Raw genomic sequence first — 15664 nt, forward strand, 5'->3', positions numbered from 1 at the left:
GATTAATAAATAAAAAGAAAGAAAAAAGTGGTATACAGATCTAAACAACAACAACAAATCTCAAAAGAGGAAACTCAGATGATTGAGAAACACTTAAATGTTTAACATCCTTCGCCATCAAGGAAATGTAAACCAAAACTCCTTTAAGCTTTCATCTTACATCTGTCTGACTGGCTAAGATCAATAAAACAAGTGACAGCTCATGCTGGCAAGGATGTAGAACAAGGGTAACTCTCTTCTGTTGCTGATGAGAGTGCAAACATGTATAGCCACCATGAAAATCAGTGTGGCAGTTCCTCAGGAAGGTGGGATTGATCTACCTCAAGATACAGCTATACCATTCTTGGACATATACCCAAAGGATGCTTCATCCATTCACAAAGGCACTTGCTCAACTATGTTCATGTCTGCTTTGTTTATTCATAATAGCCAAAAATTGGAAACAACCTAAATATCCTCTCTTGACAGTAGTGGATAAAAAAATAAGTTATACATTTATATAATTGAGTATTAATCAGCCATTAAATAAAATCAAATCATGAAAATTGCAGATAAATGGATAGAATTAGAAAAAATAATTTTAAGTGAGGTATCCCATATCCAGAACAACAAATATGGTATATATGTGGATATTAGTTGCTGAGTTAATAGTAACCAAGCTACAACCTGTAGAACCACAGAGGTTAAGTATGAGATAAGGGACTGAGGGGAGAGAGTAGATCCCCCTAAAAAAGTGAATTAGAATATTTAGTTATGGATAGATGTGGGGGGAGGGACTGAAATAGGAGGGTCAAATGGAGAGGAAGAAGGAACAGGGGGACAAAGAGGGAATATAGAAAGAGACAGCTAAAATTAAGGACATTTTAGGGGTAATATGGGAACCTAATACAGTAGAAGTTTCCTAAAGCATACACATGTATGAAGATAATCTAAAAGAAATTACCAAATAATGAGGTGAAGTAGCCTCAATTGGACCGCTCTTGTCTCCAAATGAACCTTCTGGTACTGGGATTGGGTTACGTCGAATTGGTTTGTTGGCAATGGGATTCCATGGGCATCCCTAAACAATTCAATCTGTTGCCAAGACTATAGGTGGCTCTCCACAATCTGATGACAAGGTCCCATTGCTGAAAACATCTACACAACTCATTGAACACAGAGATGTTGAGCTGGTGCCTACATAGTCTTCACCTCAATGTGTTAGTGTCTCTGGTACAGAGAAGTACCCTGCATGTTGTCAAAAAAGAAACATAAACATCAACCCAGTCACAAACTCTTTCATCAACAATGGTGTTGCCTACAAGATATGCTAGTGTGTTAGAAGCACAGAGTATATGGGAATGAACAACCAGTGTCTGATTAGACTGAAAGCCCACTGCAAAAGGTGGAATCCACACCTGATACTGCTTGAGTGACCAAGAACTTGAAACCAAATAGCCCAGAGAGTCAGAGTAATTGGGTAAGACCAAATACTACTGTTCTCTCTCTCTCTCTCTCACACACACACACACACACACACACACACACACACACAATGTAGCAGTGAAATGACTCCTAATGACATTCTGCTAAACTCAGAGATCAATACCTTGTTCAGCCATTATCAGAGAAGTTTCCTCCTGCAGCAGAGGGGAACAAATACAGAGGCCCACAGACAAATACTATGCAGAGAGTTAGAGACCTTGGAACACTAAGCCTTTCATGCGATGTCTCCATCCAATCCCTTCCCATGGGGCTCATGGAATCCTGCTGAGGAGAGAGCAGAAAGAGTATAAGAACCACAGCGATAAAAGATAGCAAGGAAGGAAGACCCTCTAAATCAACATGATGAAAGCATATATGAACTCACAGTCGGAGGCAGCATGGGTCTGTGGGTCTGCCCTAACAAGGCGTCCTAGAGCTTGAAAGGAGAAGTGGACAGAAGCCCCTGTCCATAACCCAGGAGCTATGTCCAACTGATAACCACTTGCACATGAAAACTTAGTTTCCTCCAAGGGAGTCTCACAGGGGGAACAAATTTCTCTTAAGGGTAGGCTGCATATCCAGCAGTGGATGGCCAACAGAAAATGAACTCAACAGCATCTTTGGAGGTTCCTTGTCTCATAATATCACATCAGGGCTCCTCAACCCTCACCCACTTTAATTTTATCTTATTTTTTTAAAGTTTTGTCTTATTTTATTCTTTTCTCCCTTTTTACCCTACAGGTCCTTTGTGTATATACAATTGCTTCCAGGTTAGTGTTTTTCTGGGATTCCTGAGTGTGTAAATGAGAAGCTTTCTGATTCTTGTGCCTTTTCTTGGTCTCTTTTCATTCTGTTTGTGCTATCCAATTCCAATGTGTTAGTTTTGGTTTTATGTTACTATATTTTATTATTTCCCATAGAAGTTTGTTTGTTTTCTAAGGAGAGGCAGACAGATGGTGAGGAGCTGGGAGGAGTATAGGAGGGAAAACCATAAAAAGGATATATTGTGTGAGAAAAAAATCTATTTTCAAGGAAAGGAAAAAGAAAAAACTGGACATGGACTGGGGAGAAGTCTCTACTGGTAAAACCCCCAAGTCACTCACATAGAAATCTGAGATTGCTTTACCAGAATCCAGGTACGAAGCCTGAGCAGTGGCTCATGCTTGTAATCCCAGGGATGGGGGAATGGGAGCTGAGACAGGAAGACCCCTAGAAGCACACTGACCAGCTAGTCTATCCTTCTCTGCAAAGCCCCAGGCTAATGAAAGACCCTGTCTGTCTCGGACAAGAAGATGAAAGGTACCTGGAGATATTGTCCTTTGCACCCCCCCACACACACACACTCAAGCACACTTGCATATGCAGATATGTGGGCACACACAGAAAAAATTAATAAGCTGAGTCCATATACAGCCTATATGCTTTGCCTCAGATAACAGAGGAAATATTGTTTTCAATATTGCCTCAGAATTTTCTCCAACTAGCCCAAATGGAATTCACCATGGCCATAAGCAAAACATGCAGAAGACCAGGACGGGAAAGTTCCATTTCAGACTTGGAACTGACATGGGGTTCTCACTCTAACCCAGGCCAGCCTGTGTTAGAAATGTGTTCAATATTGTAAAAAAGAGGACTACCTCATCAGTTACAGTGTCTTGGTAATGCCTTAATAACTTCTGGATGGAAGATTGTATGATCCAAAACCCAGAGGAGTAAGCACACATGGTCAGCATGGCCTCTATCTTTTATCCCTATTGAGAGCTGTTCCTCATTGTCTGAGGTCCCACCCCACAGTTCACTCCTGATGGGCTGTCTTGGAAAGCAGCTGGGAAAGAACAGAAGGGAAGTATAAAGGTGACAGTGTTTAAACATTGAAACATTCTAAAATTTATGAGTATACATGGTTTCCAATTCAGCAGTGAGTCAACATTTCAGGAAAGCTGATTACATGTTTAAAAAACTAAGCTAATCTAACCAACAGTAATAAATGGCAAGGGGCAGGGTTTATGAGCAGAAGCAGGATCAATTACTAAACCAGCTTAAGACAAATTTCTCACACCTGAAATTCACTATGAAACCCAGGCTAGCCTCAAACTAACAGCCACTCTCAAACCTCAGCCTCTTGAGCGCTGGGATTACAAATGTGAGCCAGCACGTCCTATTGGCTACAGCTTTTATACCTCTATGGAGTGAGCTTCCCTGGGAATTCTGCCTGCCGTGTTCTACATCAGAAGGCATGCTACTAGAACAGAGTAGAGCTTCATCAGCCTCAGTGGCATCAAGTCAGGTGTGTCAAATCCATCAAGCCATTTGCATTAGGTCTCCAGCAAGAACTTGCTGAAGCCACACCTCCACAAACCAGCAGCCTACTATGGCATGCATCAGCTTCTTCTAGAAGCTCTGCTTACAGAGGTCAGGTCCATTGTATGACAGATTCTGCTGGGTTCATCCCATTTCTCTCCCGTAAATAGCATATAAGATGCTGTGCTTCTTAAGCTTGCTTGGCCTAAGTCATAGCATATGTAAGACCTCCTGAGTCTATCTCTTTTATCTTCTTTATCTTTCATCCCCTGGCACCTCCCACACAGGACTCTGTCACTGAAGAACATCTGCTGATCCAGGTTACAGGTCATAGAGATGGCTCAGTGGCTAAAAGAACTTGCTGTTAGGCCCAATTGATGACCTGAATTCAATTCCCAGGACCTGTAAGGTGAAAGAAGAGAACTGATTCCCAGAAGTTGTCCTGTGCTCTTCACACATGTGCTGTGACACATGCAGCCCCCCTAACACAAAGTAAACTTCTAAAATAGAAATGAAAACATGTCTAGGAGCTCAAGGTCATTCTCAACTACACAGTCAGTTGGAGCTCAGTCTAGGCTACAAGAAATCATTGCAAGAAACCCAAAACCCAGCAGACACGGACTAAGGGCTCCCTCTCAGAAAACCAGCCTGGGACTACAACACGGGAGCAGGTAGGGATTGTCTCTGAGTTTATCGGCAGTCTCTGATGGCGGGTCTCAGGGCCACTGCTAAGCTGCCCACCAATTTGGCTGAGGTTTATGACGTCAGGCAGAGAGATAATGAGAACCCTGCAGAGATTCTCGAGAGGATTATGGATGCTTTCCGCTGTTACACACACTTAGATCCTGAAGATTTGGCAAACACAAATACAGTGGCGCTAGCATTCATAAACCAATCGTCACCGGACATAAGAAGGAAGTTACAGAAACTAGAGAGATTAGGAGAAAAGTCATTGAGAGATTTAGTGGGAGTGGCAGAGGAAGTGTACCATAACAGGAAAACTAAAGATGAGGAAAAGGCCAAAGCAGGGAAGATGTTAAGCAGATATAGCAAAAATCCTGCTAGCCCTTGGTAATTCAGACCAGAAAGAGAGGAGGCGCCAGCTCCAGAACATTGCAGAAGGGAGGGAGCCAAAAGAAAACTGCCAGCCAGAACCCAGAGAGAGCCTTGGGTAAGAATCAGTGTGCTTACTGTAGAGAGGAAGGACACTGGGCCAGAGAGTGCCCAAAGAAAAAGCTTAAAAACAAGATCATGGTCACCGAAGAAGACTGAGGAGGTCAGGCTCAGACCCCCTCCCCAAGCCCACGGTAACCTCAGAGTTGGGGGAGAGCCTCTGAGCTTCCTGGTGGATACTGGAGCGCAACGTTCGGTGCTCATAAAGGCTGAAAGGCCATTCATTGTCTAGTAAAAAAATCCTGGGTGCAAGGAGCCACAGGGCGCCAAGCAAATTCATGGACTACTCAAAGGACTTGGGAACTGGACGAGTGTCCAACTCCTTTTAGTGATCCCTGAATGCCCATAACCCTTGTTGAGGAGAGATTAACTAACAAAAATGAGAGCTCAGATTCATTTTGACCCTGGGAAAGTCCGGCTAACAGACTGGAAAGGAAATCCAATCCAGGTGCTGACACTTAACCTGGTCTCTGAGGCTGAATATAGACTGTATGAATCACCAGCCAGCCCCGAACAAGAGCTAGATGTCTGGCTGGAAACATTTCCCCAGGCATGGGCAGAGACCAGAGGAATGAGACTTGCAAAACATAGACCTCCTGTATTTGTAGAGCTCAATCCAGGAGCAGATCCAGAGAGAGTCTGCCAATATTCCATGTCCCAAGAGGCACTGAAGGGGATCAATCCCCATATCTGGAAACTGCTGGCTGTGGGAATTCTCATGCCATGACCTTTGGCCTGGAACACCCCATTATTGCCTGTGAAAAAGGCAAAGTCCAATGACTACTGCCCTGTCCAAGATCTGTAAAAAGTTAACTGCAGAATAATTGACATCCAACAGTGCCTAACTTCCCCTTATACCCTGTTGAGCTCTCTACCTCCAGATCAGAAATGGCATTCTGTCCTGGACTTAAAGGACGTTTTTTTCAGCATACCCTTGGCCGCCAAGAGCCAGTATTTTGCCTTTGAGTGGCATGATCCTGAGAAGAGCATTAATGGACAACTTACCTGGACTCACCTGCCTCAAGGTTACGAGAACTCCCCCACTATGTTTGATGAAGCTCTGCATGAGGACCTGAGTGAGCACAGAGTCAATAGCCCAGATATAACTCTTGTTCAGTATGAAGATGACCTTGTTGCAGCAGAAACTGGAGAAAGATGCAAGAAAGGGACCCCAAATCACATACATACAGGCTCTGGGGGACATGGGATATCTGGTGTTGGCCAAAAAGGCACAGCTCTGTAAAACCAAGGTTACTTATCTCGGCTACATTCTGAAGGAGAGCCAACAGTGTCTTTTTTCAGCAAGAAAAGGACTGTTCTCAGCATACCCACCCTCCAGAGTCCAAGACAGGTAAGAGAGTTCTTGGGTTCTGCAGGCTTTTGCAGACTATGGATTCCAGGTTTTCCTGAAATAGCCAAACCTTTATATGAGGCCACCAGAGAGACCAAAGACTTTGTTTGGACTCAAGATCATCAAAAGGCCTTTGATAAAATAAAGCAGACCCTACTGTCAGCTCCTGCTTTGGGACTTCCAGATGGTTCCAGACATAACAAAACCATTTCATCTGTACATCAACGAGCAGAAGTAAATAGCCAAAGGGGTCCTGACTCAAACTCTGGGACCATGGAAACAGCCTATGGTCTATCTGTCAAAGAAATTAGACCCAGTGGCAGCAGGATGGCCACCCTGCCTGTGCAACGTTGCGGCCGCGGCATTACTGTTTAAAGATGCAGATAAACTAACTATGGGAAAGAATATAACTGTGGCTACCCCCCATGCAATCGAAGGGGTACTCAAACAGCCACCAGACAAATGGCTCAGTAATGCCTGCATGACTCACTATCAAACCCTACTTACTAATCAATCCTGGCCGGGTTACTTTCCAGCCGCCTGCTTCCTTAAATCCCACAGCTCTCCTTCCTTATCTGGACTTGGATCAGCTGCTCCACCAATACAGTGAAATCTTGGCACACGCATGCAGTACTCGACCGGACCTAAAAGACTTGCCTTTGACAGGGGCAGAGCAGGCTTGGTTCATGGACGGAAGCAGTTTCATTTGAGAGGGACAGAGGAAGGCAGGAGCTGCGGTGACCACAGAAACAGAGGTAATTTGGGCCCAGTCTCTCCCCGAAGGTGCCTCAGCTCCTAGGGCTGAACTGATGCTATCCCAGGCCCTCATCATGGGAAAAAGGCTGGTCATCGACATCTACAGCGATAGCCGGTATGCGTTTGCCCATATACATGAAGCCCTCATATGACAGGGTCAGACAATGGGACAGCATTTGTGTCCAAAGTAAGCCAGGATGTAGAGAGATATATTGGGGCAGATTGGAAGTTACATTGTGCGTACAGGCCCCAAAGTTCAGTACACGTAGAAAGAATGAATCAGACACTTCAGGAGACCTTGACTAAATTAGCCCTAGAGTCTGCCATAGACTAGGTGACACTCCTTCCCTTTGTGCTTTCCAATTAGGACTAACTCCTTTTGAAATCATGTATGGTGTCCCTGCCCCTATTGTCCCTAACCTTCAGTCAATAGCCATTGCAGAATTAGAAGGTGATGAAATTAATAACGAAGGTCAGAGCAACACAATGGGTTCACGAGCCGGTTTGGCCTAAACTGCGTGCCCTCTATGAAGCAGGCCCCAGTTCCAGAGCCCCATAAGTTTCAACCTGGAGACTAGGTCTACGTGAGGCAGTTTTGCGCTGGAGCCTCGTTGGAAGAGACCCTACATCATCCTGCTAACAATTTTAACAGCTTGTAAAGGTGGACGGTATCGCTGCTTGGATACATTGCACTCACCTGCTGATCTGTTCTCTCCAGAAGATCGCCAGGCTTCACAGCTGCCACTGCTGGAATGGAGTGTCCAAAAGGGCACTCATCCCTTCAAGATAAAATTAACTCTGTCCTAAGATTGCTGTCTTTACTGGCTTCATGCACTGCTGTTCCTAGCCCACGTCTCCATTCAGAGATCAAAAACTCACACCAGCCTTATGACTTGACTTGGACAATTGAGAATCCTGAAATGGGTTACCGGGTCCAATTTCCTAATACAAAAAAAGTCACATGGGACCCAGTGGTTTCCAGATTTAACCTTTGATCTGTGCCAGCTGGCTGACACCTAACAGACTTTATGGCATTCATATCCACCATGTCGGTGAAGAACATTTTATATATGTCCAGGACAGAAAAGGACTATTAGATGTGGGGGTCCAGAACAATTTTACTGTGCTTCCTGGGGGTGTGAGACATCAGTTAGAGGGCTAAAAACCTGGGGAGTGTCGAAGGAAGACCTTATCACAGTTGCCAGGAAGGGGAGCAGGTCTGAAGTTTTACTGAGGTTTACAGACAAAGGCAAACAGGGAAGGGTTGGGAAGCTGGGAGGTCCTGGGGCCTCTGACTCCATGTCAATGACTCCATGTCATTGGAGGGATTAGGCCAGGCCTCCTCTTCACCATCAAACTTGTGGTAAAACCAATTGTGAACCCCCTGCAGGTGGCTGTAGGACCAAATCTGATTTTGTCAAACCCTAAACCAAGAGGTCTTACCCTGAAAAAACCTGTGCCAAAGCCGGTCCTCAGACTGGTGACTGCTGCCTCCTCCCCAAGTCCTCCCCTAGCAGGGGTCCCCAGCCCCAGGATCTTTTTTGAATCGCACAGAGCTGGTAGATCTGCTCTGGTCAATGATGCTAAAAACCTTTCAGATTTTGCTCCGGGCCAGAGCTAACCACCTCCTGCTGGCTGTGCTATAATGCCAGACCCCCCCTTTTATGAAGGTGTTGGATTTATATCTAGATATGAGTCTGAGAGAGACACTGCATGCAGATGGTCCCAAGAGGTCCAGCCTTAATCCTGCAGACCACCATATCAAGACAGGGGACCTGCCTGGGAAACATTCCCTCGTCACATCAGCACCTTTGTAACCAAACAACCCCCATGGTTCATTCAAACTGGGTTATCCCCCCCCCCCGCCCGCCTCCCGAACAGGCTTGGTGGGACTGTTCAACAAGGTTGACTCCGTGTGTGCACAGAGAGGTCCTTAATTCCCCTACTGCAAAGGAGTTCTGTATTATAGTTCAGTTGGTGCCACACATAACCTATTATTCAGAAAAAATAATGCCAAAGAACCTAATAGGGCATGTTGGGGGAGACCTCATGAGACAGAAGAGAGAACCTATTTCCCTAACTTTGGCTGTAATTCTGGGAGCAGGGCTAGCTGGGGCAGGCACTGGGATAGCAGCCCTAACGTTGCAAGAGAAGAACTATAACAGCCTTAAATTAGATATAGATCAAGACATCCAATGCTTAGAAAAATCCATCACATACCTAGAGCGAAATGTAGATTCTCTGGCTGAGGCAGTTCTGCAGAACAGACGAGAGTTAGACTTAGTGTTCCTGCAGCAGGGAGGCTTGTGTGTGGCTCTATGAGAAGAATGTTGCTTTTAGGTAAATCACTCTGGAATAATCAGAGAATCACTAGTTAAGGTTAGAGAAAGCATAGAGAGGCACCAAAAACGAATGAGAAAACTCCAAAAGCTGGTATCATTCACTATTTAATACTTCCCCATGGTTAAATACCCTCATTTCCACAATTCCAGGGCCCCTGATAAGTCTTCTGTTACTGCTCACATTCGGGCCATGCATAATCAATAAGCTTTTGCAGTATATAAAGCAGAGATTAGGGAGTATACAAATGATAGTGATGAGAGCCCAGTACCAACCAGCTAGCACAGATGATTTAAGCCTACAAAGAGGACAAGATTGGCCTCTAGAGTCACCAAAAGAAGGGGGGAATGTTGTAACTCCCAAATTACTGATACTAGAGAGACAACATGAACACAAGATAGCTGCTTCTTCTCCCAACAATAGTATCCTTACTGAGAACAAACAGAAGCTCTACTGGGGACATCTACTACCAAACTCATGCTAAATAAGGTTCCCTTCTAGGTTCTGTGATGCAGCCGTGAATCTATCTATTTCTACCCTGTTGCAGATACTGCACTCACTAAAAGAAGCATGACATTAAGCCTCAAGAAGGCAGTAAGAGGCAAGACCATCTTGCCAAATGGGCAGTGACAGTTTTCTGATGCATGGGTCCCCCATCTGACTCAAGAAATTAGCCTGATATTGTCTACAGGGTGAAATTCTTTCCATGTAACAGTCATAACTTTGTTAGGCACAACCCAGGCCTCTAATCCTAACACTTGGGAGGTTCCCACAAGAAGATGGCTGTGATCTAGGCCAGCCTGGGTACACAGGGAAACCCTGTCTCTAAAGAGTAGAAATGATAGTAATGAGACTGGAGTGGAGGCAAAGCTCTGGCAAAGCTCTGGTTTGGAAGATAGGAAATACATGCAGCAATGGGAAGTTCGTTCCAGAACACATTTTATCTATTAGCATAATGGGTGAAATTCACACTGAGCCCAGTCCTCTTGTCTTGTTACCTTCCTTTGCTTGTGTGTCCAGATTTCCAGCAGCAGCAATCCCAGCCCCTCCACATAAGCTGGGCATCCTTAGAACCACAATGACGGGAACAATGGCAGCCAAAGCTCAGAGCACGGAGCCAAGAAATAGCAGAGACAGTAAATACAACCCACTCTCTGCAGCTCCAACAGAGCCCACCCTTTCATTGTCTCCAGGCAGAACTTTAACCACCAGGATCCTCAAGGTGCATCAGAATTTTCTGATGTTTGCATCTTACCTATGGATTCTTAGTGTGTCAAAGCCTTCTACCTGTTCTTGGTTGTATCTTCCACTTATGCACTTACGTTGTCTATTTCATAACAAGGACTGAGGGAATATGTTATCTCTGCAAGTTAAATTCCATTTTCAAGTTATTTGAGTGCATGGAATGTGTGGTGTCTGAAGATTGTCAAAAAAGCTTGACTGTTAGTCAATTTCTGTTCTAAATTTCTAGTTTGAGTGGAGCAGCTAGACTACTAAGGCACCAGTAGGTGCCCAGTGCTTCCTGTTCATCTGTAGATAGACTAGAGCTGACTCAGGGTACTTCTGCCTTGAAAATGGACCATCATGTTTTCTTTTTTATAGTATGGGCTAACATGAGACCCTGTCTCAACATGCATAAGGTTCACAGTTGTCTTCTAACTAGTTCCCAAATGAAAGATGGCTGTTCAAGATTTTGCTCAAAGGACCCTGATATAGCTGTCTCCTGTGAGACTTTGCCAGTGCCTGGCAAATACAGAAGTGGATGCTCACAGTCATCTATAGGATGGAACACAGGGCCCCCAATGGAGGAGCTAGAGAAAGTACCCAAGAGCTGAAGGGGTCTGCAACCCTATAGGTGGAACAACAATATGAACTAATTAGTACCCCCAGAGCTCGTGTCTCTAGCTGCATATGTAGCAGAAGATGGCCCAGTTGGCTATCATTGGGAAAAGAGGCCCCTTGGTCTAGCAAACTTTATATGCCCCAGTACAGGGGAACACCAGGGTCAAGAAGTGGGAGTGAGTGGGTAGGAGAGCAGGTCGGGGGTGGGGCGGGTAATAGGGGACTTTTGGGATAGCATTTGAAATGTAAATGAAGAAAATATCTAATTAAAAATTTTTTAAAAAAAAAAAGAAAGAAGCCGGGCGTGGTGGCGCACGCCTTTAATCCCAGCACTCGGGAGGCAGAGGCAGGCGGATTTCTGAGTTCGAGGCCAGCCTGGTCTACAAAGTGAGTTCCAGGACAGCCAGAGCTATACAGAGAAACCCTGTCTCGAAAAAAAAAAAAAAAGAAAAAGAAAAGAAAGAAAGAAAGATGGCTGTTATGTTTGCTTACTTTTGTTATGAGACAGTGTTTCACTTCATATTCCAGCTGACCTAGAACTGGCAGCAAGTTCCTTCCTTTTCCCCTTTAGTAATGAGATTATGAGGTAAGAGAAGAACATTCAGTCGGGATCTTGTTCCTTCTTGTTTTGTTGTGTTGTGTTTTGTTTTGTTTTATTTTGTTTTGCTTGTTTTACTGTTGTTTGATTGATTCAGTACTGGGGAATCCAACCTAGGGTACATACTAGACAAATACTCTACCCCAGCTCCTTCTTTCTTTCTTTCTTTCTTTCTTTCTTTCTTTCTTTCTTTCTTTCTTTCTTCCTTCCTTCCTTCCTTCCTTCCTTCCTTCCTTTCTTCCTCCCCTTCCCCTTCCCCTTCCCCTTCCCCTTCCCCTTCCCCTTCCCCTTCCCCTTCCCCTTCCCCTTCCCCCTTCCCCTTCCCCTTCCCCCTTCCCCCTTCCCCTTCCCCTTTCCCCTTCCCCTTCCCCCTTCCCCTTCCTTCCTTCCTTCCTTCCTTCCTTCCTTTTCTTCTTTCTTTCAACAGGATTTCCCTAAACTGTCCAGGCTAGCTGTGGTGACTTGAATGTTTGGCCCAGGAAGTGACACTATTAGGAGCTATGACCTTGTGGGAAGAAGTGTGTCATTTTGGAGGTGGGCTTTTAGACCCTTCTCCTAGCTGCCTGGAAGATAAGTCTTCTAGTGTTTTCTGAGAGCACAAAATGAAGCTGTGTTCTAGGAATAGCCAAGATCATACCTTGTGCTGCAGCTGGACATGGGAATGCCTAAGAATCATTCAGCTGGTACTGGCTTTGAAGTCATGAAGAAATGATAAAGAGCAGCTGGAACTGTAAGAGGCACTATAAGAGGTCAGGGAAGGCTGTTGGTGAAAGTGCAGCCTTAGTTGCAGTTGATGGCCCAGGACCAAAGGGGTCTTGGAAAGAAGTTGAGGCTCGGCACCATGAAGCTATTGAGGCTGTTGGTGAAGGTTGGTTGCAGTGGAAGACTCCAGCGAATTGGAGATGATCAGAAAGAACAGGAGCAAAAAGGAGAGAAGTCGACCAGAGCCTCGAGTGCTAAGGAAGACAGAAGTGACGCCAGCCCTTTGGAGGAGGCCAGAAGATAATGACTGGATCCTAGACTTTGGAACAAGAAGCTGTAAAGTTGAAGTTGCCTCGGATACTCCAAGATATTTGAGATGTCAGAGCCATGAGATACCTGTTGAGGAAAGCAGCTAACAGGGAGTGGAACCAGCCCAAGAGCATGGCGTTTGTTGCTGCTGAATGTCAGATCTGCTGACAGCAGTCAACAAAAATGAAAAGAATTGGAATCTGAAGAGTGCTTTGACATCAGGCATGGAGATGCAGAGTTCAGAGTTTTGGTCTTGCTTTGGTCCAGTATTTCCTCACTATGACATTTTGGAGTGGTAATATATATCCTGTGAGGTTGGAGGCATGTGATCTGCTTTTTAATTTTAATTTTATAGGGGATTGCAGTGACATGATTAGATGAATCTCAGAAGAGATTTTGAACTTTGGACTTTTAAACATTGATGAAGTTGTGATAGACTGTGGGGAATTTTGAAGTAGGACTAAATGTATTTTACATTATCTTATGGCTAGGCATTGCCCCTATAGACTCATGTGTTTGAACAAGCCTATGGGGGCCAGGGAATAGAATGTGATGGTTTGAATATGCTCAGCCCAAGGAATGGCACTATTAGGGGTTGTGGCCTTGTGGGAGGAAGTGTGTCACTTTTGGGGTGGGCTTTGAGACCCTTCTCCTAGCTGTCTGGAAGACAGTCTTCTCCTAGCACCTTTCAGATTGAGATGTAGAACTCTCAGCTCCTCCCAAGTCATGCCTACCTGGATGCTACCAGGCTCCTGCCTTGACGATAATGGACTGAACCTCTGAACCTGCAAGCCAGCCCCAATTAAATGTTGTCCTTTATATGAGTTGTCTTGGAACTCTTGGTCACAGCAATGGGAACCCTCACTAAGACACTAGCTTTGAACCTGCTCTCTTCAGGCCTTGACCAGGCATGAACACATCATGGTCCTCCTGTCTCAGTCTCTTGAGTAACTGGAACTACATGCCAGAGCTACCAGGCCCGGTTAAATGATTTTTAAATGAAACCTCTGAACTAAGTTGCTTAAGTGACATTTTAATGGTATTCAGCCTCGTCTCTGTTTGCGAAGTACCAGACCCTCCCAACGTGCACAGTGGAGCTTCTGCTTCCAAGTCTGATGCTTAACCTTGCTTGTGGATGCTAAGGTTACCGAATGGAAAACAATGAAAGCGCTACATCGAGTTCACAAGGTACCAATGAAACTATTCAGTAGATTAAGGGACTTGCTGCCAAGCCCAAAGACTAGAGTTGGACATGATGAATCTGCATGCAAAAGAACTCCTACAAGTTGTCCTCTGACCTTCATATGTGGACCATGTCATGTGTGCATCCACACATGTGCACACAAAGTAAATAAACGTAAGGTTTTTTTTAAGGAGGCTCTGATATCTGTGTTTAGACTGTTGTTCCAAAACAAACACTGTTTTTTTGTTTTGTTTTGTTTGTTTTGTTTCGTATTTCAGATGAAGAGATAATAATGTTTGCAGAACCAGGTTTGTAGGAAGGAGCCTGTCATTCCAGCCTCAGAGGAGGCTAAGGCAGGAGGATCATTTGAGCAGTTTGAGACTAGCTTGAGTACACAGTTAGACCCAGTTCAAACATTTTTCATTGACCAGGGGTAGTGAAGGGATGGCTCAACAGTTAAGAACACTGGCTGCTCTCCTAAAAGACCCAGGTTCTATTCCCCTCACCCAATTTCTAGGGGATATGGCACCATCTTCCATCCTTTTTAAGTACCAGGCATACATGTGGGACACAAACATTACATGCAGACAAAAGAGCCATACACATATAATTTTTTTAATGTTAGCATGTAATTAACCCCCCTCACTTGGTAGCTTTAAGCCACCAGAACACAGGCACCTCCAACACCCTTCATCTTCTCTTCAGCTCTTCTACTGAAGAATTTGGCCTTCACGATGACAGGTTGCTCAGGGAGCTTTTCCTTCCCCAGAACTTTGTAGTAGCCAGATGGAACAACATCAATGATGAGAGCAGCTCCAGTCTTGTTTATTGCAGCATTGACCCGTGTGTGCTCGCTGACCAGTGTCTAAAATTCATCCAGGTTGACAGTTGGTCAGAAACTCTGGTTCCTCTTCAAGCAGTAATGCCCCACGCCAACTTTCCCAAAGTAGCCTGGATGATATTTGTCGAAGTTGATCCTGTGGTGATGCCTGCCTCCAGCATTCCTCGGCCTCCTGGATGCTTGCGGTGCTTACCGATGTGGCCGTGGCCATGGCTCACATGGCCCTGGAGTTTCGAGGTCTTCCTCAGTCTAAATGGCATGGCGGCAGCAGAAAGGAGAGAGGGCCACATATAATTCTTAATGAAATGAAGTTTGCAAGTGCAGGCACCTGACACTGAAGCAAACCTGGCATTGCCACCAGTGATGGGCAGTAGACTGCACATCATGGTGCTAGAGGAAGCGTTTTCTGAACACACATGATTTTCCAAGCCTTCATTTGTTAAAAAAAAATGTATTTACACTTTGTAGACAGAATCTGGCCTTGAACTTTATTTTTAAAACAATTGCATTACATTTACTTATTTGTATGGATGGATGCTTGTGACATGGCATAAGTGTGGTGGTCAAAAGACAACTTGTGAGAATCATTTCTTTCTTTCTACGTGTGAGTCCTGGGATTTGAACCCAAATTGTTAGGTTTGGTTGGCAAGTGCCTTTACTTGCTGGGTTACCTTGCAGGCCACACATACAAATAAATATGTAAACATAAAACTAATATATGTGTGTGTGTGTGTGTGTATGTATACATACGTGTGTGTATATATATGTATGTGTGTATGTATATGTATATGTGTATGTATATAT

At 44.7% G+C, this 15664-nt stretch overlaps 1 long non-coding RNA gene and 1 pseudogene across 3 annotated transcripts in view; both read right to left on the reverse strand.

Moving 5' to 3' along the window:
* LOC115029082 (uncharacterized) overlaps nt 1–7950 on the reverse strand; it is a 35878-nt gene extending 27928 nt beyond the window's left edge. For 2 of the 3 annotated variants that reach the window (XR_015045461.1, XR_015045459.1), the window contains exons 1-2: nt 7743–7950; nt 1589–1749 (exon numbers count right to left, since the gene is read on the reverse strand). This is a non-coding gene — a long non-coding RNA (uncharacterized LOC115029082). The remainder of the gene's footprint in view (nt 1–1588; nt 1750–7742) is intronic. The other variant, XR_015045460.1, reaches the window with a different exon arrangement.
* A 6724-nt stretch (nt 7951–14674) lies between these two features.
* On the reverse strand, nt 14675–15120 carry LOC110307608 (large ribosomal subunit protein uL15 pseudogene; annotated as a pseudogene).
* Nucleotides 15121–15664: the final 544 nt, after the last annotated feature.

Source organism: Mus caroli, unplaced genomic scaffold, assembly GCF_978045245.1.
Source record: "Mus caroli unplaced genomic scaffold, Mus_caroli_1 scaffold_15, whole genome shotgun sequence".
NCBI classification, from domain to species: domain Eukaryota; kingdom Metazoa; phylum Chordata; class Mammalia; order Rodentia; family Muridae; genus Mus; species Mus caroli.